The following is a 23,839-nucleotide window of genomic DNA, read 5'->3' as shown; positions in this document are numbered from 1 at the left end:
TTTCAATGAATTTCTAAGGTTTTTTAAATGCTAATTCCTAACTATAACGTGCCTGAAACCTATGTTTTTTTTCTGTGAATTTCAAAGGTTTTTTAAATGCTAATTTGTAACTATAACATGCTTGAAACCTATGTTTTTTCAGTCTATTTCAAAGTTTATTTAAATGCTAGTTTCAAACTATGCCTACAGAGGTAGGACATGTAAAGAAAGAGGAAAAACACACAGAAAGAAGAAAAAGAAATGCAGAAAGAAGCAAAAGAAGTCCTTAAAGATGAAGAAAAGTGCATGAAGAAGTAAGACATGCAGAAATAACAAACAGAGGAGCAAAAAGATGCCTTGTTGCAAAATCATCCTGTACCCTCAACTTTTTCAGATGGGTACTGGTGGTAACTGACTCTGACTAACCAGTCCTAGAGCCAGTGGTGAAGGGAGGGGGGGCCTGGGGTGACATTTGCAAACAAGCCCTGTGGTCGTTTTAATTTGGTGGATAAAGTCCTCTTGAATCCTGAGTGTCCCTTGGGTACAAGTAGAATACCAGGTATCTCCAGTTAGCGCCACAGAGCTGCTTTGCAGAGAGGTATAAAAAGGGGCACTGCCTGGACCACCTCTCTTTAACGCAGCACAGTGGCGCTTACTGGAAGCACCTGGTGGGCTAGTTGGCCCTCTGGGGCCCTCTGAATTGAAGGGGAATTATTTCCTCAACTTAAAACGGGCCACAGGGCATGCTTACATACGTCACCTCAGGCCCCCTTCCCTCCCTTCACCACTATGTAAACGCGACCTGTGACTGTTTTAATTTGGGGGATTAAGTCCCCTTGAATCCTGAGGGTTCCTAGGGTCCAACTAGCCCACTAGGTACCTCCAGTAAGCACCACAGAGCTGCGTTGCAGAGAGGTGTAAAAAGGGGTTCGGCTTGGACCACTTCTCTGCAATGCAGTGCAGTGGCGCTTACTGGAAACATCTGGAGGGTTAGTTTGCCCCAGGGGCCACAGGATTGAAGGGGAATTATTTCCCCAACTTAAAATGCGCCACAGGGTGTGTTTACACACGTCACCTCAGGTCCTGTCCCCTCCCTTCCCCACTGTGTAAATATTCCCTGTGTCCATTTTAAGTTGGGAGATTAGGTTCCCTTGAATCCTGAAGGTCCCTTGGGTCAGAGTAGCCCACTAGGTACGTCCAGTAAGCGCCGTTGTAGCGAGGTGTAAAAAGGGATACGGCCTGGACCACCTCTCCGCAACGCAGCACAATGGCGCTCATTGGAAGCACCTGGTGGGCTAGTTGGCCCCCAGGGGCTCTCAGGATTGAAGGGGAATTATTTCCCCAACTTAAAACACTCCACATTTTAAAAAATCTTTAGGAGGGGGCTGCATTACCCCCCTCCTCAGGTCACTTATGGCCCCGGGGCTGGACTTTTTTTTTTTACATTTTATTTTGGGGGGCGGCCTGGCCCCCCTCCCGGGCTATTTATGGCCCTAGGGACCCATCCCTCAGGACTTGGCCTCTCGTTGGGGACCGTTGGGTGTCCCCAATCACCCCACAGTCCCACCCTGCTCGCTGACTCCTGCGGGAGCCGGCACTGCTTTTCCACAGGGGGAGCTGATAAGATGCAGCTCCCCATGTGGAAAAGTAAATTGGTTTGCATTTTGAAAGAGAGAGCAGGTTTCCCTGGGTGGGCACCCCGGGACACTGCAGGAGTAACGGACGGACGCCCAAATTTAAACTCTTAGTTCCCCGGGGAGGGGGCGGTCCCCAGGGCGTGTGGGGGGGTCTCAAGCCACTCCACGCAGTTTTTTTTTTAAAAAGCCCCGGGGGTGGCCATGAGCCCCCCGCATATATTCTAATGAAGCCCCGGGGATGGCGGTCCCTGGGGCTGGGGGGGCTGTGAACCCCCCCACACATAACATTTTTACGGCCTGGGGGTGGCAGTCCCCTCTGGGCCCCTCTCTCACATAAAAACATTGCCCCGGTACATGGCTTCCCCGGAGGCTAATTACCAACGAAGTGCGGGAGGCCGCGCTACGTTTTTTGCTTTTTTTGGGCAGGATCTGAGCTCCCTGCACGGATTTTGCCGATTTAAAAAAATATAAATACATTTTAGGGCCCTGGGGGTCCTTGTGGGACCCACTAAGCAGGCTTAGGGGGTCAGGGTGTTTCTACCCTGCCCTTTTTTTGCGTTTTGTGCATTTTCTTCTCTGCTTTCTTGTGCTGGGTTCTACCGAGGCACAAGATGGCTGCCAACACTTCCTGATGTGGAGTGTTGACAGCCAATTAGCATGAAGCTCGTGCTCGGGAGGGTGCGCGGAGGGTGCGCGGATCCTCCTCGGCCATAGATATACATATGAATTTACTTTTGATTTTCTCAGGAACTACTGAACGGATTTACACCATTTACCAAAAAGGCTACCTTTTTGCCAAATTTTTTGTAATTCAGTTCAGCCTTCGGGCTGTATCTGCGACTAAAGGTTCCTATGGAAAATTCATTGGGTAATACATCGCACCAAGATGAAAATGGCCTACCTGTTTCAGCTGTAGCCTTCAACAGGGCCATAGAGACAACATTTAGAGTGTACTATTTAAAGGGGCCAAGCCCCACCCACACCAAGCAAAAACTTTATTGATAAAAAGCTTGGGACAACAGCCTGTGAACTCTATAGCAAACACCCGGGTCAGTATATGCAAGAGTGATTATTTTCTTATCTTTATACTTAACAGATTAAACATTGGTAACACCTTGAACATGTTCTTCATATCAGGCAGGGAGAGTGTAAAAGGAAAAGAATGTGCAACAGACAATAATTTTAAAGTAAACAGTAAAGTGCCTCCTTTTTGTAAGAAGCTTCAGGGAATGCAATTGTGGAGAAGTGTGGCTCAATGGTTAGAGGAGGCATACCCGGAAGCTGAGGTCAGAGTTCAATTCCCGACGCGGCAGGGGCTGAGCCCAAGTGTCCATGGACTCGATAATTCTCACTCCGGTGCCTACTCGAATCATGGGTTCACACTCTGCAACTCTGGGCAATAGCTTGCTTAATCTCCACTACGGCCCCCCGCGGCGGGATGCCTGGCTGTCACCTTGGGGATGCCCAGTACAGGTTATCTCACAGGGAAAAGCCAGGACGGGTTCCCAATGCAAGCGCCGGGACACCCCGTTGGGGTAGCCGTGCGCTATATAAGATACACTAAAAAAAAAAAAATTGATCAACAAATTCATAATATATTTGCAATAGACAAAATATAGGTTTTTTTTAGATTTACCATGCACAATTGAATTTACGTGTATTTTTTATCCTGAAATTTCAAATGCATTTGAATCTCAGCCATTTACCCCGAAAAGAACAAATAAACTCTTTCCAAACCTTAAATATTATACAGCATAACTCTCAAATGAACATTTAGTGTTACACAACCCTGTCAAAAAATTATATGATAGAGTTTCTAGTCATCACTGGAATTTAAACATCCAACAGCCATCAAGCTATATTCAGTACATTAGGTGAGTTATTGCTAAAGTGCCTAGTGCTGCTACTTATGTTCAAACTTCCAATCTCTGAAAGTTAGCATTGCACTTTGCCCAGATCGATAACGTAATGCACAATCTTCCATCGGCTAACTGCTCTCAAGTTTCCTTCATAACATATAGTATTTGTGCATGAACAGACTGCTGGCCAATAATTGTCCTGTGACGCTTCACTTATATGTAAACAAGTTTCCGTGCCTGGAAAACATACCCAAATCGACACATAGGGGGATATTCTTAAGAACAAGTGATAGTAACTGCAAAATTAGCTGAACGCAACTCTTCATATCGCAGTCTATCGCGGGAAAATAACGCTGAGTTACCTTTGTATTCACAACACGGAGGTACCATGCGATAGGCCCACGACAACGCATCAAATGTCCACGATAAAGTCAATGCAACACTACAAAAATTCAAAACACTAACGCAAAAAAGTTGTGATAAGGCCAATTGCGATACAAAAAGCAGCGAAAACCCGCGACAAGCCTGCAAATCGCACACGTCATGTGGGAAAATGCCCTATAAAAGCAACAAAAAGAACACACCAAAAACAATTCAAAGTGCGTAGCATCAAGGATGCACCCGGACCGAGTCCAGAGGACAACACAAACCCCACAAGCCCCACAGCCCACTAGCAAGGTACCTTGGGGTCGGGGAAGGTCAAGGAGAAGAGGAAGAGGAAGACAGGGTGCAGTCCACAGCAAAACCAGATCAGCGTCACAGAAGTGACAGTACCTACCATCAACTGAACACCAATTTGACAAATGTGAATGCAGTTGGAGTGTCGAGGAGGTCAATGGAGGAGGCCAAGAGGCGCTGGCATGATGTGAAAAGCCAAACCAAGCACAAACCAACAGGAAGGCAGCAATGGATACGCCCAAATGAAGCTAGAAAACATACTCTCTAAAGATTTTATCTATTGAGTTGAAAGTTCTAGACATATAGCTCTGAATAAATATAAAATCTTAGGGAAGAACACCATCTTCATTATGTTGACCCTGCCAATAATAGAAAGATGCAAGTTATCTAGATTTTGAAGATCTTTCTGCATTTCATTCATCAATGGTTTTAGATTAACTTTGACCAGATCATCGAGTTTGGGTGTAATGCATACTCCTAGGTATGTAGCCTTTCCTACTTCACGAGTGTCTGTCATATCAGCTTTATTATTCAATACAATCTGGGTTTTCCCTTGGTTCAAAGCATATTAAGAAATGCTTCCAACATTTTTTGCCTCATTTTCAATAGGTAGCATGGCCAATTTAGGGTCAGCAGTTACCACTGCTATATTGTCCATGTGGGCCAGGGATTTGGTGGGATATTCATGTTAGCATATATGTGTTATTTCGTCATTTCCTTCGAGTCTATGAATGGAGGGGTCAATATAAATCGCAAATAGCAGTGGTGAGCATGGGCAGCCCTGCCGAGGTCCGCTGGAAATTGTAAATTCCTTAGTTAAGGTACCATTTACCATTACTGCCGCTGTTGGTTTAATATACATTTTTTGGTCTGCCTGAATGTAACCATCCTTGATTCCGACCCTGGACATGGCAGCCCACAAATTTTGCCAGGAGATCCTATCAAAGGCCTTCTCAGCATCTAGTAAGACCAACGCCATGGGGTCTCCTGTCACACCCGTACAGTCAAATAAAGTGATCACTCTTTGAACATGGTTTATAATGGATCTCCCTGGTACAAAACCATGTTGGGATTTGGCAACTACATTATGGATGATGGGTGCAATTGTATTAGCCAAAACTTTTGAGTAGATTTTTGAATCAGCGGTAATAATGTCGATGGGTTGATATGAACCTAGTTGTTCGGGGGTTTGTTCTTCTTGGGAAAAATGACCTCGACCAAGAGCTTGGTGGCTGGCCGCCCTTAAAGATAAGTATAATGAAATCTATAAGGATATTTCTGATTTGGTCTAAAAAGGTGACATAAAATTCAGATGGGATGCAATCCATTCCGGTTGCTTTCCAATTTGCCAAGTTTTTTATGGTCGGTAAATTTTCTTCCACATTAGGTGAGTCTTCTAAGAAGGCCTGATCATCAGAATCAAAATTTTCACTTACTACATTATCTAGATACCCTTTAATATCTGTTTGACCACCCTCTACCTATGCTGTATATAGGTCCCGATAGAATCCCCAAAAGGAGTCTCTTATAAGTTCTGGGTCGGTTATTTGACCTAGCACCAGATCGCATATCTCTTGTATCAAATTAGAGGAAGTCTGTTGTCTTGTGCGTACGACCAGTTGGTGGCAAATTTATTCATTTACCTCATATACTATTTCCTTTTGAGACAGAACTTTTCTTACAGCTTTATCGGTAAAAATATTGATGATTGCAGCCTTAGCAATTGCCATTTGAATATGTATTTTTAGCACTTCCTCTACCCCATCATTTGCTCTTGTCACCTTCACCAGTTCCTCTTCAGCCAGCCTTAAATTCTCCTGAAGTATCTTTAAAGGTTCCATAGCCAATTTATTGGCATTAGATGAAAATTCTAATGTTTCTCTGCTGAGTCCTGCTTTTAGGGCATCCCAAACTATTTCAATTGATGTGCTCCTTAGATTATCTGCTAGAAAGTTTGGGATCCACTCTCTCATGTGTACGCAGTATTCCTCATCTAAAAGCAAAGACTCCTCAAAAGTCCCGGACCTTGTCGGTAAATTACCCATTCCTATTTCTAAAGTGCAAATTTAAGGGATGTGATCTGATAGGACACGTGGCAGCTTCTCCATTCTACATTTTGATTTCAATGAGTTAGAAATAAGTATGTAAATCAATTCTTACATGGGTGCGATGTGGGTTGAAGAAAAAAAGTATACCCTAAATCATTAGGTTTAAAAGTCTTCCAGCCATCCACCAAACCATGTGTGTAACACATATTCTTCAGTGCCCTAAATACTCTAGGTTTTCGGCCAACATATTGCCAGCCCTCATTCATAGACCAGTCATTAGGAAGGTTAATGTTAAAATCCCCGCAGATCATTTTTGCTAACAACCAATGTAGGTTTTCCTGATGATATTGATAAAGTATCACAGAAGTGGCAGGAAAAGGTAGGAATATCTAATGTTGCATTTAATTAGGCTTACTCCATGTCTCAATCTATCCTCATGTCCACGAAATTGCAAGCACAGTTATTTAAAACATGTTTCTTTTAATATTATACGCAAGATAAGATTGCCAAGTGGGGGAGCGGTAAGGGGACACTCTGCCCAAGATGTAAGTTATTTAACGCTGACAGTATTCATATCTTCTCCACATGTGACGAACTATTGCTATTAAAGAAAGAGATACGGCCATTTTTGACCGATGTTCTTCAAACTGAAATAACTGTCCAGTTCGGTTATTTGATTAGGGGCGGCGGATCCTAATAATGCATGAGTAGGCCATGAACTTATCTTTATCGCTATGGCAGTCTTAAGAATGTGTATAGCCTCAGCTGGACCCTATGGTCCCATCTTTTCAGCAATGGTTAGCCAGACTACTAGCAATTTCCAATATGGAAGTTGCCATTTATAAACAGAAGCGGGATGAGGATCTGGACTCCCCTACTAGATTGGTGTCAATCTCAAAATAGTCTGTAAATAGTGGAAGTTTCCTATCTATCTTTGATGAAACTATTTTCAGTAGTACTTTTGATTTTGATGTATGAAACAGGTAAATAATTGTATAATTGATTGCATTTTGAATAAGTTGTCAGACAATGTCATTATGAATATGAATTATGAAAATTGTATGTATGTCTGGCTGACAGGGAGGGTGGTGGGAGGGTTTGGGGAGGCTGTATCTTTGGGAATACTCATCAAAATATTCAACAAAAAAATGGAAGGCAGCAACGGTGACAGGAGGTGGGAGTCCTGCCCCACAGGAGGAGCTGGAGCAAATGGAGGCCATAGTCATCAGTGTGGAGATGGTGCAAAAAGTTGGGAGTACAGATACAGCTCGATAGGACCTGACACAACATCAACAGGGTGAGTAACGACCAGGGACTGGGGGGATGGGGAGGAGATGGGCACAATGGCACACATGCCCAACGATGTGTAGTGCACTGCACACCCACAATGACCCAGGATCATGTCCCTGATCCCTGTGGCACACTGCAGCACACACACATAGCAATCACAGCACATCCCATGACAATGTGGTACAAAGTGCAACACCGACACTGCAGAACACAGGACACAACTGGGTGCGCTCATGCGCAGAAACAGGCCAATCACATCTAACCTAGCAGGAAACTGTGAGATGGAAACATACGTGTACAACCTCACATCCGTCATGTAGTCCAAATGTCCACTGTCCCGCATCAAATTTTCAGCACCTCCCAAACAGTCACAATGTACATTGTCATACAGTCTACATGTAAGCAAGAACAATGCCCAACAAACATGTCAACAGAATGTCAGCATGCATCTCCCCTTCACATTGCAGAGGGACAAACAAGACCTCCAGCAGAGCAGACCAGACAACTCATCAGTGATGCTGGAGAGGACCACAACACCTTCGACACCGACACCCTACAACAGCATATGGAAATCTTAGGCAGCCCACCCCCAGGAGCAGGGCAGCCAAGCTACATAGAAGAGACCCCAGCCCCTGCACAGACCATATAGCAGGAAGCACCCGCCACCATGGCTGGCTCCCAACACTTCACCGAGGCACACATCCCATTCAAATGCCAGTGTCAGAATTCCAAAAGCAGGTGGCCGAACACGTGCGGGTGGGGTCGGAGCTCATGGCAGCTGAACTAGATCACATATGTGGGTGTCTAAGTCCCATCAGGGACCACCTACAACCCACAAAGGAGACCCACACTGCGACAGAGACGCATGTATTCGCACATTTCCTGTACTGAACCTTGCCCAGATCCCCAGAATTACCATTCACACACTAACGCTGGACCTGCGTACGACAGCCCAGTCAACTCCTCCTAGGTGTTGAGTGGGTGACGACAAAGCTACATGTCCAAGGTGGCACACATGGTTGCGTCCACTGTACACACCACAATGTATTTTTGTAGGGCCAGGGCCCTCATGCATACATTATGACCACACGGACACACGCAGGTAGTTTGTGGAACTGGCTACGGGCACTTGCGCCGGCCCCTTTATTGGCAGGGTCACATGTACAATGACACCTGTGCTGGATGTCTGTGGGGTGAGTGTAATCCAGACCACAAGGAGTGGTTGATGCTGGCAACAACTTGAACAATGAATACAATTAAACAGAAATAGAAAACTTCAGCATTACAGAGACAACTGCGGAGCATCATGGTAGTTGCCGCAGCAAGTACAGAGGTCACCCATTGAGCAAACAGAAGTGTCTGTGAGTTACAGTGTACTGAGGTTGGGGAACTAGTGCTGAGCGCTCTCATGTGAAGAAAATGTCTAGGATTGTGTCCCTTTGGGATATTCCTGATACAGCTGCAGTGGGGTGTGTTACACCTGCATCATCTTCCTCATCATCATCCCAGGTCTCCCACGCTGCCTGAGGTGACATTGCTGCTTGAGCACTCCACAGCACAAAACTAATTCAGAATTGGTCCTTGAGTTGTGGTGCACTGAGTTACTGGCACCTGGTGTGCTGATCAGGGTAGCAGGCAGATGAAGGCATCCCTGACAGGTGTGAGCAACTCTGATAGTCTGGCAGCAAGACTCTTTCGACTCTGACAGTTGTCGTTTGGAAGTGGTCCTGGTGGTGGTAGCCTGTGCCTCCTGCGATGATGCGACGTCCAGGATGGTAATGACTCGATTTGATGTGTGAGCGCTGGTGAAAAACTGTGTAGGCCAGAGGCAGTGGACAGCGCAGGGCCACATGCACATGGCGTTTACGACCCAAGGCAATCGTCTCAGAGGCCATCCAATATCTCAGCAGACAGGGTGCCTGACTTTTGCTGCACAGAGTTAGTGGCCCAGGATGCACTGCAGCCGGCACAAGCATACTGACACGGGATGGTGACTTGCGGTTCACTGAGGTAGGGCCACACGGACTGAGTGGTCCTCGTCGATGTCCAAGGGGAATGTGGTGGAGGGCTGCTGGGGACAGTGGAAGGTGTCCTCCAAGGCATGATGCAGAGGGCAGAAGCCATCCGGAAGCAGCAAATTGAGGAGTGGAATGCTACTGCCTCGTTTTTACCACCAAGTCGGTATCAGCTACATGAGGATGAAGACAAACCAGTCCATTGACTCAGACGTCACCAAAGTTCAACCAGAGAGTGTCCATGAATGTCGGGAAACAGACTTAGTAGCACCGGGGCTGAGAGGCGATGCAGTTTGCGATGAGGCCGGTACAATGATATGAACTCTGCCATTGCTAAATCAAGACTCAGTTCCAAATGTGTGACGTACTCGAGCTTAGTGTGGCCCGAGGGCCGTCGTCCACGTGGACCCACAAACACATGTGGTTGGAATGCGATACACAGACTAGGTGGCACCACATCAAAGGGAGTATAGTGACACAATCCTAAATTAAAACAAAATCCTAATTTAGGACAAAATCCTAACTTAAGACAAAATCCTAATTTAAGACAAAATCCTAATTTAAGACTACTAAATGCCTTCTGTGAATACCAAAAGTAGTAAGTTTAGGATTTTATCTTAAGTTAGTTCTGTGAATCTGGCCCATTTTGTTCTGTCCGTGGTAGGAGGATATCTACATGAGGGCTGGCCGGCGGATATGCAAGTGCTGTAGATTTCAGATGAGTGACTTGTGGTTGACCATATCGAAAGCTTCAGAGAGGTCAAGGAGGATGAGTGCAGCCATTTCTTCATGTTAAGGATACTTCTGGTGTTACTGGTGGCCACAATGAGAGCTGTCTCAATGCTGTGGTTGGTATGAAAGTCTGATTACAAGCTGCCTATGAGTTGATGAAGTTCAAGGTGGTACGTGAGTTGGGAATTGATGACTTTCTCAATGGCTTTAGCTAGAAAAGGCATGAGATAGATGGGTCTGTAGCTGCTGAGGGTGTGTTGAGTTCCGTTGATGATTTCTTCAATAAGGTGTTGACTTCTGCTTTTTTTTCAGGGGAGTGGGAAGGTGGGGGTGGTTATGGAGGTGTTGATGATCATGGTGAGCATAAAGGAGATGATGGTTCTTGTGAGGTTCTGTATAATGTGGGGAAATGTATTTTGGATGGTATTCATTAAATAGACAGAGACAGACATACAGATAGACAGCCCCTGGTTCAAAATGTCCATTATTTATGTTAGTAGCACCATGTTCACAGTGAAAACAACTCATTTTAGAGCTGTAACACATTGGTGCCTTTCACATAAATAAGTGCACTTTTTGCACTAAAGTGTGACCTTGACCTCCACCATTATTGGCCAGTAGTGAGAAAAGTTCTGATTTAGGAAAAAAATAAAATGGCATTTCAACGGTCAGTTATTCAGGTATGCCCTTTTAGAACCAAGGTTAAGAAGAGCCAAGACAGCTAATAGGTGCTCTATCTCTGTGTTGCAAACAGGAAAAACAACAGTGGAGAACGTATCTTCAGTTAAGGGTCTCCTTATCGCTTAAAAACATGAGCATCAGGAGACCTGAGACACCACACCAGTGGTCATGATTGCAATTGTGAACACAGCTTCATGCTGTCCTAGATTACTTTTTTACAAAACTGTCCTACATCCTTAGGTTTGGTGAGTTTAGGGCAATCAGAAGCCACTGGGCTTTCATAGATGGAATATCCACTAATTTGAGTGAGATAGGAGGAGAGTACCCATAATCCCCCTCCCATGGGAAAGGTGGGGGCACCAACAGACACCCCAAGTCATTCAGAAGAACAAAGGTGGCAATTTGAACACTCCCTGCCATTTAGTAAGAGTCCTGGAGAATTCCCTCCTTCAACGAGTGAAACAGACGACTGTTCTAGTCCTTGCAGAAATCCATGACAGTTAAATAACACCCTTGTATACAAAAATTGAGCACATACTAGATTTATAGCCCTATATGACAGCATGAAAGGGGCAATCAACACGGCACTTACGGGTGCATGGCCCAAGATCTCTATCCAGCCAATGTTCTAAGCCAGAGAGGATTTTGTTTTTTAAAGTCTGCCCTTTGTCAAGGCTGGGGATTGTTTACAAGTTCCCCTAGTTCATGCCAGACCCAGGAGATAATTAGCGTTAAGGGCCATTGTATTTGTAAGTATTTCCCAGGACTCAATACATACTGAACATATTCTGCAATAGTGGGTTGGATAAAGGACAACTCATTTATGAATAACTAAAGTTTCTTTGGCTCTCATAAAATATTCTTTTTTTCATCTTCATAATGGGCATGAACATCTGGTGTTTTACTCTAAAAAAACAATATGCTACACTAAGACCCTAATTATGAGTGGCATGTTCTTTTCCAGTCTCTAGAAGTAATCTCAGCGCATTCCTTGGAGCTTTCCTAAGTTACATTTGAGTACATTAAACATACCAAAGTTTATCAGGAGAAAATGCCTGGTAAATACTAGCACATGAAGATTTTGGCACCCAAAGCACCAACATCTGCATGCTATTCCCCATACAGGGAAAATAATTTGTGATGAGAGTTAATTATTACATCTCTTAAATTCAGATTCCCGTGATATCAGATTTTAAAAGGAGTGATAATTAACTCATTCTCCAATGGCCATTTGTAATGAAGCAGTATATTTTATGTTGTTTGACAAGTGCAGCATTGTTCCTGATATTGAAGCAAGTCAGGGATATCTTCACAAGAACGTGTGATAACTACCGCAAGAATAACATAAGGCAACTTTCAACATCGTGGGAAAATAACCCTGTGACAACATGGAATTCACAACACGGCGGTAGCATGCGAAAGTCTGCCGAAACCGTGGACAATGTCCGTGATAGAAACACCACAATGGAGACAATAACACAAACCACAATACCAAAAAACATGCGATGGGCCCAAGCGTGATGAGGAAACCAGCGAAAAGCAGCACCAGGTCTGCAACACACACCTGGCAGGAAAAATCCTCTGGGCTGGGCTACCTATTGTGGTTCAGGCTGCCGTCCGTCTTTACACCATGTCAGAGAAGGTGTAAAATTCCTGCAGCTAACGCGCCTTATTGCGTGTTCCTATCGCCAATCTGTCTGGTCGTTGTGAATGTTGAGGTGTGCTGTTGTCGCGGCTTTTGTCACTGGAACGCCTACTCTGCATCTCATTAGCGATAGTTGCGGGGTCCTCTGTGGTGATGTTTTTTGCGGCTGCTATCACAGGAAAAGTGATGCTGTGGGATTTTAGCACCTGCTTGTGAATGGTGTGGTAAATTTATCACAACTTTGGCTGCGATAAAATGCAGTTAATTCCGGGATAGCTCCTTGTGAATATATCCCTCAATTATGCAGTCATTCACACACTACTTTCCAAACAACATGATATTTGGAATAAAATGAAACACAATAGATACGTCCAGGAAAACTCCAGCTATTCAGACTGTCTGAATTTTGTCATGTTCATAAACATTGGGATGGGAAAACTTTAGACTGTCAGAATGCCTCTTTCATTTTTTCAAATGTTTCACATCTTTGCGGATCAAACCCTACTTAAGTGTTGTCTTGCATCTTCAAAATGTCTGAACAAAAATACCAATAGACTTACATAGACACCAACTTGCTCTTACTACCAGAGCAATTCAGTTATTTTTCTTATCTTCCTGTAGAACATTTCCCACGGAGATTTCATGTCAAATCTAAAACGTGCATTGTATAGTAACCTATTTCACTGATCAAGTTACACCAAATTTGAGAGAAGGAAATTCTAAGTTGATTACAGATCTTTTCTTAAGAATGTGTTCTGCAGTATTTTTCCTAGTACAAATCTTCAGAAAAGAAATTTTAGTTCTGTGAGTCTTTGAGGACACATCAAGTCTTTGTTGTGTTTCTGTTTTGTCTCTGTCTGTATTGGAAGATATTTAAATTGTAAACTCCATCACATATCTGGTATGCCTAGAAGCGTATCTTTTAGATTGACCATCTTACATTACTATTAGCATTTAAACTAATTAAGGCATCTAGTTGTCCATGTATTTGAACAGAGTGTAAAACCGGAGGGTATTGATATCCAATTGAATCAAAATTATATGGCAACGGATTAAGAAAAGCAAGGGCTTCTTTGAGTGCATTGTGGAAGGTGGAATCGAAAAGTTATTACAAATTCACACTTTAATAAGACAGATTTTTTGTTCATTTTTGATGTCCCAAAATCAAGAAGTGCAAATATAGACGATCCTGAGACAAGGTAAATCATTGGAGACTTATTGCAATAGCAGTGGCCTAGGAACATGTAAGGTCACTATTTAGCGCCAAGAGACTGATCGAGTTTGTGTGCTATAAAATAATTTTAGTATTACATAACACTCAGAAACTGAGAGTTGAAGTACAACAGTATTGTGAGCTGAGGCTTGGTGTGTTGTTTAGTTCGATGTTGTAGTCATCCGTGGGATCTGATTAAGAAGGCAAAGGAGTCAGAGTGACTTGTATGTAGATCAGAAGGACCATGAGATCTGGTGTAGTTTTGGTGGGTATTATGTCAGGGAAAGGAGTTTAAGGTTATCATGTTTTCTGTGGTGATGGCCTGCATAATACTGGGTCATGTGATTGATTTATGTGCACTGTGGACTGATTACAGGTGTGAATCATGCCTGATATGTAGAGATGGGTCCCTAGGAACATGGATGGCTTAAGATAGTGTGATTTGTTGCCAGATGATTGAGTGGTACCTTCAGTTCCTACGGACTGTAGTGTGAGTCATTTGGAGCACTGTGTGATTCAGCAGTATCATACTTATACCAACTTGGTATAACACAGATGATGATATTACTGCGATATGTCAGAATTCGGAGAAATATTGTGTGGGTTGGGGTTGCACAGAAAGCCATCACAAGGAAGGAGGCTTGTGGTTCCATGTGCAAAACTGACGTATTTGCGAAGTTACATATATTTAATCACATGTCTGGTTTTACTAATATTTGCACTGGCCTTTGCCTGTGAGCCCTTTTCCAAGGATGTCTTGTCAGTGTGTGCTATGTTTATCCTTTGTAGACAATCATGTCTTTTCTCTTACATTCCTACCACATATACCCATACACATAAAGCGTCAGAATCGGTTTCACTGCTTTCCTTTTTCTGTAAGAAACATAACTATATCACCAGTGACTTTAGTCCCTCAATAAGCTCTGGTCAAAGAGGGACAAGTGTTAGACATCGGCCACACAAACATCTATTTGTAAACTATCAATATTATATTTGTAGGTGATACCGTTTTCCGAATTGGACATTTAAATGAGGATCTGTTTTTCTAGAAAAAACATGCGCTTCTAAATTTATTTGAGCACAGTTCAGATCATGCCTCCCACTCCATGTCCACACGGGAGCCAAACTGGCTAGTCGCCCACCAGAGCAGAGGCAACATTTCCTGTTCAAAGACAAGTCTGCGCCTTGCTGAGCTGTTCATTTTGGAGCAAGGTCAACTTCTGTACAGTGCTCCACTGATTCCCATCCAACCTTCCAGTCTTTGAACAGTGTCTTGTACTAACATTCTAAAAGGGTTAGAAATCACATTGTATACTGCTCTTTGTCATGGATGTGGCAAGAAAATAAACTCAATAGACCACAGTTTGATCACGAATCAACATACTGAGAACATAACCCCTAATTTAAGAAAATCAGCACCTGATGGAAATGCAGAACAGTACTTTGTATGAGTCTGTAGAAGCACTTGAAAGCAGTTGCCAATTTTAGCTGAGATCATTTTAATTGACTCCAGGGTTCATCTTAATAGACCTGAAATTGTAAGGAAAGTGTATTACATGAAGATAATCATGCTGCTCGGCCGTGGACAGTGCATGCTAGAGATTCTAATATAGCTCATTGCCACCAGCTGTGCCATGCACTTTTAGCAGCAAGTGATTTCATCTGCAAGGCAGACATACCAAGAAAATGTAAGCTTTCATCTGCTTGTTAAAATAATATCGACAACTCTCGTCCCAGTTCTCTCATCTACCAGGAATGGCATAAGCTCAATTTTCCGTTAGGTGTAAAAGGTAGTAGTTTAAAGAAGCCTTCATTACAAAAAATGCATTTCACGCGGCGTATGTGTTTTTTATTTTTTACTGGTAATATTTAGAAAATGGTACCAAGAAAACACAAACCTATGACTTGCCTTGTTAATAATATCTAATTATAGTCATTAGTCGGGAATCATTATTGCACCAGTAAAAAAAGTACTATGAAATCTAAATTGAACATTTGCGCTGTAATACTTCGGACAAAATAGTTTATTCACAATTTTACAATCTAATCTGCACTAAAATCGCATACAAAAGCACGAACATCATATCGCAGCGTTAGAATTTTATTGACACTACAGCATATTAAGTTGAGTTTGCTGGTAAGACTTCAAATATCTGTATGCAGTAAAGTTGTAAGTAAAGACAGATGTAGCTTAATAATTGTCCCAGTCAAATGCTTATAATTAACCCCTTAGCTGCTGGGTCTACCCCCAGTACCAGCGATGCTTCTCCATTGGAGCAGAGGAGCTTCACCCCACAAAAAATACCACCAAAGCCCCAGAGACGAAAAAGAAAATGGTAATTCATTACCATTTTATTATTCATTCCCGTCCCAAACAGAGCGTCAGGACAGGGCGGAATTTGGTGGATGACATCAGCAGGGAGGAGGGTGGACTGTCTATGCACTGTTTAAAGTGTGAATGTCTTTTTGGCTAGCCGTCTTGCGACAGCCCACCCCACATGCACACTTTAAACATCTCTAACCTGGCTGTTTTAAGACAGCTGGGTTAGAGGAAGTGCAGGCTTCCAGAGCGGTGTGGAGCTCCACATGAGGCCACTCCCTCCAATCATAGCGCTGTTCTCATGTTTATGAGAGTAGCGCCAGGATCAGTGAAGGTGTTGCAGCATCCATTTCCTGGAAGAAGAGGTCCAGAGAAGAGAACGCCATGTTCATCTTCAGGTAAGTGTTAGTGGGGTTTTTACATATTTTTTGAGCATGAACAATTGTCACCCCTCCCTGTAGATGCCACCCTGTGCTGACCCACTTTTTGGCTATTTAGGGTAGTTCTCGCTTAGGGCTCCAACACGTTTTTGCCACATAAAATATCCAGGCAAAGTTGCCGTCCTTTTTTACCCAACATCCTGGGGAGTCTAAAGGTACCCATGATTTGTGGATTCCCTTGGAGAGGACTGAGAAATTAGCCAAACTATAGGAAAACATTTTCTTTTTGAGGAAAACTGCAGAGGTGTCTGTCTGTTTTTACTGCAAATTGTATCTTTACACCTTTCAGGAACACGCAGACTTGAATCAGAAAAACAAATTCTTTAACACAATTTAGGCATTTTACTGGGAGATAGCCCAATTTTCTTATTTATGTGCTTTCAACCTCCTTTCAGTTTACGGTGGGAAAACAGGGGTGAATCCCCGCGTGTCTAGTTTTCAGAAATGTCTGAGTTTGGTATGTTTCACTCGATGGTCGCAGGGCCCATGACCAAATGCGCAGGTGCCTCCCTTTGAAAACCAGGTCATTTTGTGATAGATAAAAAAGGGGGTGATGGCAGCTGACCAGACCAAGCAGATTGCCACACCTAACCGTTATCTCCTCAAATATATATCTGTGGTTTAAAATGTGCCTTCCACTGTGCACATTCCCTTTAAGCACCCTCTTCCAAAAGTGTCACCCTATACTAGGGAGAGTCGATAAGCATGAAAATCAGAGGTGCATCCCATCTGCAACAAGTCACAGAAATTATGAAATGTTTTAACAGAATTCAGAAATCGATAAAATAAAGGCCTTCTCTTTATTATCTTTTTCTTAAAGTTGCTTCATATGTACACTGGAAAACCAGCCAATGAGTTTCGTCCATATATACAAATGTACTTCTTCAAGGCTGCAATACAATAAGTGTGAATAATATATTTACACCTGACACAGACAGTAAATATATATATATATAATAACAAGACAGACCATAATGGCGTCACAAGATAACATTGACACACCTTAAAATCAACTCAATAACCACATGTAGTGAGAAAACAACAAAAACTTTACATAGTAACAACAAACTACATGATTAAATGTTCACAACATCACAGGACATACATCACTTTTGCTTGCAGTGATACATAACATGAAAAAACTAGCACTCAAATTAAAATAAAAACAACTTACAAGTAGACATAACAAGACAATCCTATGAAAGTTAAAAATAATCTTGGACAGGTGCTCCCATACCAGTCGACCAAGTAGTGAAATTCCTCCTCAGTGTAAATTTAATACATGGTGTCTAGATACTGTGCTATAAAGACGAAATATATCCAATGAATTGTATTTTATACAAAAATGACAAAATCACATGATTGAGGAGAATATCCCTCAATAAACCCTTACATTTCACAAAGATTTTGAGTGCGCCAATAAGAAGAAGAATGACAATTAGATGAACCTGGTGAAATCCATAACATTCAAGCCCATTAAAGAAACATGGAATGAGCAAGAGGGGGCATGGAATTGGAGACAATAAGACAAGGAGAGAGAAAAAGAAAGGCAGCAGGACTGAAGAAAATTGCTTTGGGTACATACCACAACAGAAGTGAAGAAATCTATTGGGTGATTCCCTCTTGCAAAAAGTTAGTTTAATCTATTTCAACTGTCAATACGGAAAAAAGTCCTTCCAGAAAATTCCATCTAGTGTAAGAGATTAGCACACATTGCTAAATTTCAAAGCACACCCATGTTTACAACCCCACTTAGACAAGAGGGAAGGTCAGAAATGGAGCATATCTCATAATTCAGATGGAGAAACAAAATTCTAAGCAAAGATTATTCAAAGATACCTACCTAAGTGCTAAAGGATTAACAATGTCTCCTCCATCCCCTAGTTCAATGTCCATGGTTTCAAAATAATGGAAGAAATAGGGCGAGTCAGCCCATCATCAAGCACCTAAGAATGTAACCATCTCAAACCCTCATGTATATACCACCTGGGGTCATCAGCCCAACCTCCATGTTGCACAAAGGGCAACATAAACAAACCTGAAAACAACAGAAGCCCAAAGAACCCTCAACTGGCCAAAGTTGAGCAGGGTTGCATCGATAAATGGGCACTAGCGATACTGTCTCCCAGCGCCATGCCAACAGTGGTATCGGGAACGTCGAGTTCAACAATGCAAAAACCCATGAGCAATAAGCCAAATCAATGGGGGTACGTGTCAGTCACAACCATAATGAATAGAGAGAACCTTCTACAATTGCTGCACAACAGGAAACCAAAAAACACCAATCTCGGCTCCGGTACCAGGAGCAATGAAGGAAATCCGCAGCATGTAAGTCCGGGTCTTATAAGGCTTTAGTGATGTCTGCTAATAACGTGTTGTTGTAGACACAATAACTATATCAACCACAGACTATAGAGACCATGTGCATGGATAGAGAACATGCGCAGTTTAAGCCATCTTAATGGAGTAAAGAAATGTGGTAAAAGGTGTGTGGGACTGGAGGATGAGTTTGTCCATGACAGTGATAAGAAACCTAAAAGAACGTTGAAAGGTGAAAAAGAAAATTACGTTTTAAAAATGTTATTAATTTGGGACCAGGCGAGTAGCCAAAAACGGGTAATGGAGGGACATTAAAAAAGCATGTGTTTTAAGTCAGCTGAAATGTGAGCGCAGGACCAGCATGCTGAGGAAGAGTCTACAGAAAAGGAGGCTAGTGCCGCGGGGGTGAATAAAATGCGTTTATAAACGAAATAAAGAGTTTGAGAGGTATTAGCTGCTCTCGAGGTTTTATGAATCTTTAACCATAGTTTATCACAAAGGTGGATAGACCAACATTCTGCTAAGTCCTTTTCCTAAGCCAATTCAGCTTTCTCCTTGTGCCGATCAGATGAGAAAAGTAGTTTTTTATATAGAGAAGAAGCTGAGGGATTGGTGGATAATAAAGGGAAATGAGAGGAACATTTAGAAGGGAGAGTGAACTAACTCATCCTCCAGTCCCTCACAACTTGACTATTATTAGCAATAGCCCTTCACTTGATACTAGTCATGTCAATCCTAAATCTTTATCCATTAAAAGAGAACTTTTATGGCTCCCTCTGTCCACTTATTTAACTTGTACTGCTTTAACCCAATAGCTAACACTCCCGATGAAGTTAGAAAACCTCATTGAAGCTTTTGTTGTCTTTATATTCTAGTTTTAAGCATAATCCTATTGTTACTCCTTTCACTGTTTTTGAACGCTTATGGTTACGTCATATTTGCAAATGTCTTTTTATACAAATAGAGATTGAGTTTCAGATATTATTTTCATTCTCAATGTTTTTATTTTAAAAGTGTACTACCCCCCCATCCCCTTCCCTGTATAGCTCCTTCCTATATTCCTATTATTACATATATATTACCTACTGGCGGTCGCCAGTAGGTATATATAGTTAGGATTTTTTCCCTATGGGATTTTTGAAAATTCTATGTCTAATAACTTTGGCGTTTGTGCACGGAATCGGCTGAAATATTCAGGAAAATTGCACATTTTGTTTCTGAGTAGCCCCTGAAAATTTGGGGGGGTTCCTCAAGGGGGGGCCGAGAAAAAAGGGGGGTCCCAAAACGCATTTTTCCAATGTTAATTTCCATAGGGCGGTTGGCCTCACTTTTAGCCCGAACGGCTGAATGGATTTGCACGAAACTTGGCAAAATTGTAGGGACTGTTAGCCCGATGTGCCTTTGCTAGGTCTCAATATATGTGCTTCAGTGGATTTTGAGAAATTAACGTTCAAAAAAAGATATATATCTGTAACAGCGCTCCTGGGAGCGCTCCGGTTCGCGTACTTTTCGCGTAACGGAACTTTGCGATGCGAAGCTGATTGGCTCTCTGGTGTCTGTCAACATTCTAAACAGTCCGGAGCGGCTGCCATCTTGTCTCTCGGTAGGATCGAGAGACAAGAGGAGGCCAAAACAAAGGGGGAAATTACCATAAGGGGGCATAGTAGATACTCGTTGACCCCCTAGGTTTTATGTGGAGGTTTTAAAAGGGCCCAGCAGGGCAAAAAAATTTTTTTTTTTTTTTGCGTGGGAAGCGCCCAGTCCGCGAACCGGAAAGCGTTCTGGGCAGTGTACTATAAGGAAAAAAGAATGATAGACTTTTCAAATACTGTATGTTAATTGTTTGTTGTTTTTGTTGATTATTTTTTATTTTCTTAATTTTTTAAGCATTTTTTTTAATTGTGATTGTGTTTCATAATTTATTAAACTTTCTAAGATTTCACTGTCAGAAATTTCATAATTCTCATTGAATATACTTTGTAGTCTTTGAGGGTGTAAAATGTCCTCATTTTTAAGGAGGTTATCCACTGCTTCCACGCATTGCAGTAGTTCCTGGTCCCTACTTTCATCCATAAATTCATTTTCATTTTGATCAATGATTTCTTGGCTGCTCTCTTGCAGTACAATTTTAAATACAACTTTCTGTTCGCCTTCTAGTTTGCCTGAAATTTGGATAGAAAAATATATATTAGTAGAGATAGGGCACTGTTGGGATTAATTTTAGATAGGCAGTTTTTATCAGTGAATTTATCTTTTGGCAGTGTATAGTATCAGAGTGGAAGTAGGACTATAAAAAAGTGTATGTGATTTAACCAAGAGAAGCCTAACTCCATCCATAACTATAACAGAGAAGTCTATCTAAATCTATAACTACTACAGAGGGATAGTATATAACTATCAGAAAAAGTTTACCATATTAACTTATAGTGCACAATATACTTCAGTTTTAAAAATAACAACTTACCTTCACAAACAAGTTGAAGTGTTTAGTGATAATTCAAATGTAATGTACAACAAGAAGTAGCAGTCAAAATGGCTGTGTTTCCTTCTCTTCCTTTATACATATTCAGGTATATAACCAATCAAATGTCAGGTAATAAAAGTAGAAAATGAAAGTAACATTTTCATTGGTTGTTAATTCCAACACTTCAGATGTGTTTTGTGAAGAAATTTACCTCACGGTATTTAGAGAGGTCTACAGGCAAAATGGCTATATGGAATTTCAATCAAATTTGTGAAAATGAAAGGGATTGTTATGTAGTATGAGCTAATCTATATTTGGTGAGAGTGTCTCCAGTCGTTTTTCTGTGAATTACTTTCCCACCTTTTTTATTGGACCGCTTCCCGGTATGCGTCCCGGTCCGCGAACCAGCAGCGTTACGGGAGTCCACCATTTTGTGTTTCGGTCGAATCAAGATACAAGATGGAGGGCAAATAATGTTCAGAATAGGTAGAAGGGGGCACGGTAGATTTATCTTGACCCCCTAGGTTTTCTGACGGTGGCTGAGGAGGACCATATGTGCGGGAAAAAAACATTTTTTTTTTTAATTTTGCGCGGTTAGCTTCCAGTTCGCGGACCGGGTAGCGCTCCGGGGAGCGTATTTTGTTGAAAATTAGAGAAAAAAGTTAGAGAAAAATAATAAATGTGAGTGATCAGATGTAGGGTAGCTCTGAGAAGAGCTTTTGGGTTTATGGTACATTTAGGTACTTATAAGTAGGTACCAATGCACAGTCTTAAATTCAAAATGAAAATTCTGTTGCCCTCATCTGAGAAGTGAACTCCATCTCCTCTGTAGATATCTTGCATGTAGTAACGCAAGTTATTGTTGTACATGGAGCCCATTCCATGGTCTCTCATGTAAGCTGAAACAGATTTGTTTACATGCTTCCTCGACTTCTCAATTTGTGGACAAAATTGGTTGGACCACCTCCATTTCTGTCTTTGGCATATATTGGAATATACCAAGGCAGTTTGAGGAAAAAGTGCCATTAATTGCTCAAAGGTGTCCATTAAAAGCATTTCCAGACCTACCCCAGTCAAAGTGCCCAAATCATTACCTCCACAGTGCACAATTAACAGGTCAGGTTTTGGCAAATGCATAAAGGTTTTCACCAATGGTATCAATTGGTGACATTTTAATCCTCTTTGGCCCAACCACTTAATTTCCACATCTTGTAAATTGAGGTTAGGTAAATTTCTGTTCTCAGCATACCTTTGAGCCCAGTAGATGTAACTATGTCCAACAATCCAGACATTAAACATGGTGGGAGAAGGTTGTGCTGCAGTCAGATGAAGTGTGGTAATGAAAGGGCAGTTGAAACAGTAGGAGTTTGTAAAGAAAAAAAACTGTGTATTTCCAGTGCTAATGATTCATTAGCAGTGATTGGTGCATTTCCATTTCTGAAAACAGAAAGTTAGGGTGCATGGATGTGTTCTTTGAAAGATGTAATTTGAATGGTCAAGGAAAAAACATTTAATGAAAGATTGCACTGGATACGCAGGTGCACTGAGAGTTCAGAGTTCAATTGAAACATTGTTGTGTGAACTTGCAAACATGAGAGGCCTTTCAGGAGGTGGTTGCTAAGCAAAAAAGGCAGAGAGGGCAGAGGGGGGAAGGGTTTTGATTTGAAAAAAGTGAGGGAAGACTTATGATTGGCTAATATGAGAGATATGTGTAATGAATATCAGCATTTCTGGGCTTTCTATAGCTGCAGCCTCTGGAGTGCATCCTCTTTGTTCTGCTGACAATTTGGTGTATTTTTGAGACTGTTTTGAAACTCAAAAAGTATTTGCTAAGGTGAGAAAAGATTTATTTAATTTAGATAGAGAATAGTATGATTTAAGGAGAAAATGATGAAGAAAGCTGTGTTTTTAAAATGTGGCTTTGTCTCAAGTGATATACAAATAGATTTTGTTTCTTTGAGAAATTGTAAATGCATATTCTGTGTAGAAATCTGGCATGCAGTAACACAAGTTATTGTTGTACATGGAGCCCATTACATGGTCTCTCATGTAAGCTGAAACAGATATGTTGTGTTTAAAAACGATTTTTGAAAACAATTACATTTCTGGATATGTTCTGCTAGAGCTTCATAGGTTGTTTGGGCCATATTTATAAGGCATTTGAGTGTCTCTGATGTTATTGTTCCCATTTTAATTGAAGAGCTTTCTGCATGGGGCAAGTTTCTTGTAAATATGCTCCCACCTGTGCTTGGCAAATTTAGATTTTGATTATGGGAGTTACATAGCCATGTTAAAAATGACCCAAAAATGGTGCAAGGGCAATCAAAAAAACGCTTTCATGTGTATTAAGGACATTTTAAGTCAATGAGGAAACACAGGTGATGTAATTCTGAAATGAGGAAAAGAAACTCCACATTTTTCAATTACATCACTAGTGTTTCCTAAGTTTATGAATGACATTGTGCAGATGAAGTTTAGGTCTGACCACAGATTCAAAAGAGGTCTGCCCTATGTTCAAG

The sequence above is a fragment of the Lissotriton vulgaris genome, chromosome 2_1 (assembly GCF_964263255.1).
Source record: "Lissotriton vulgaris chromosome 2_1, aLisVul1.2, whole genome shotgun sequence".
In the NCBI taxonomy this organism is placed as follows: Eukaryota; Metazoa; Chordata; class Amphibia; order Caudata; family Salamandridae; genus Lissotriton; species Lissotriton vulgaris.
This window is presented reverse-complemented; position numbering follows the sequence as displayed.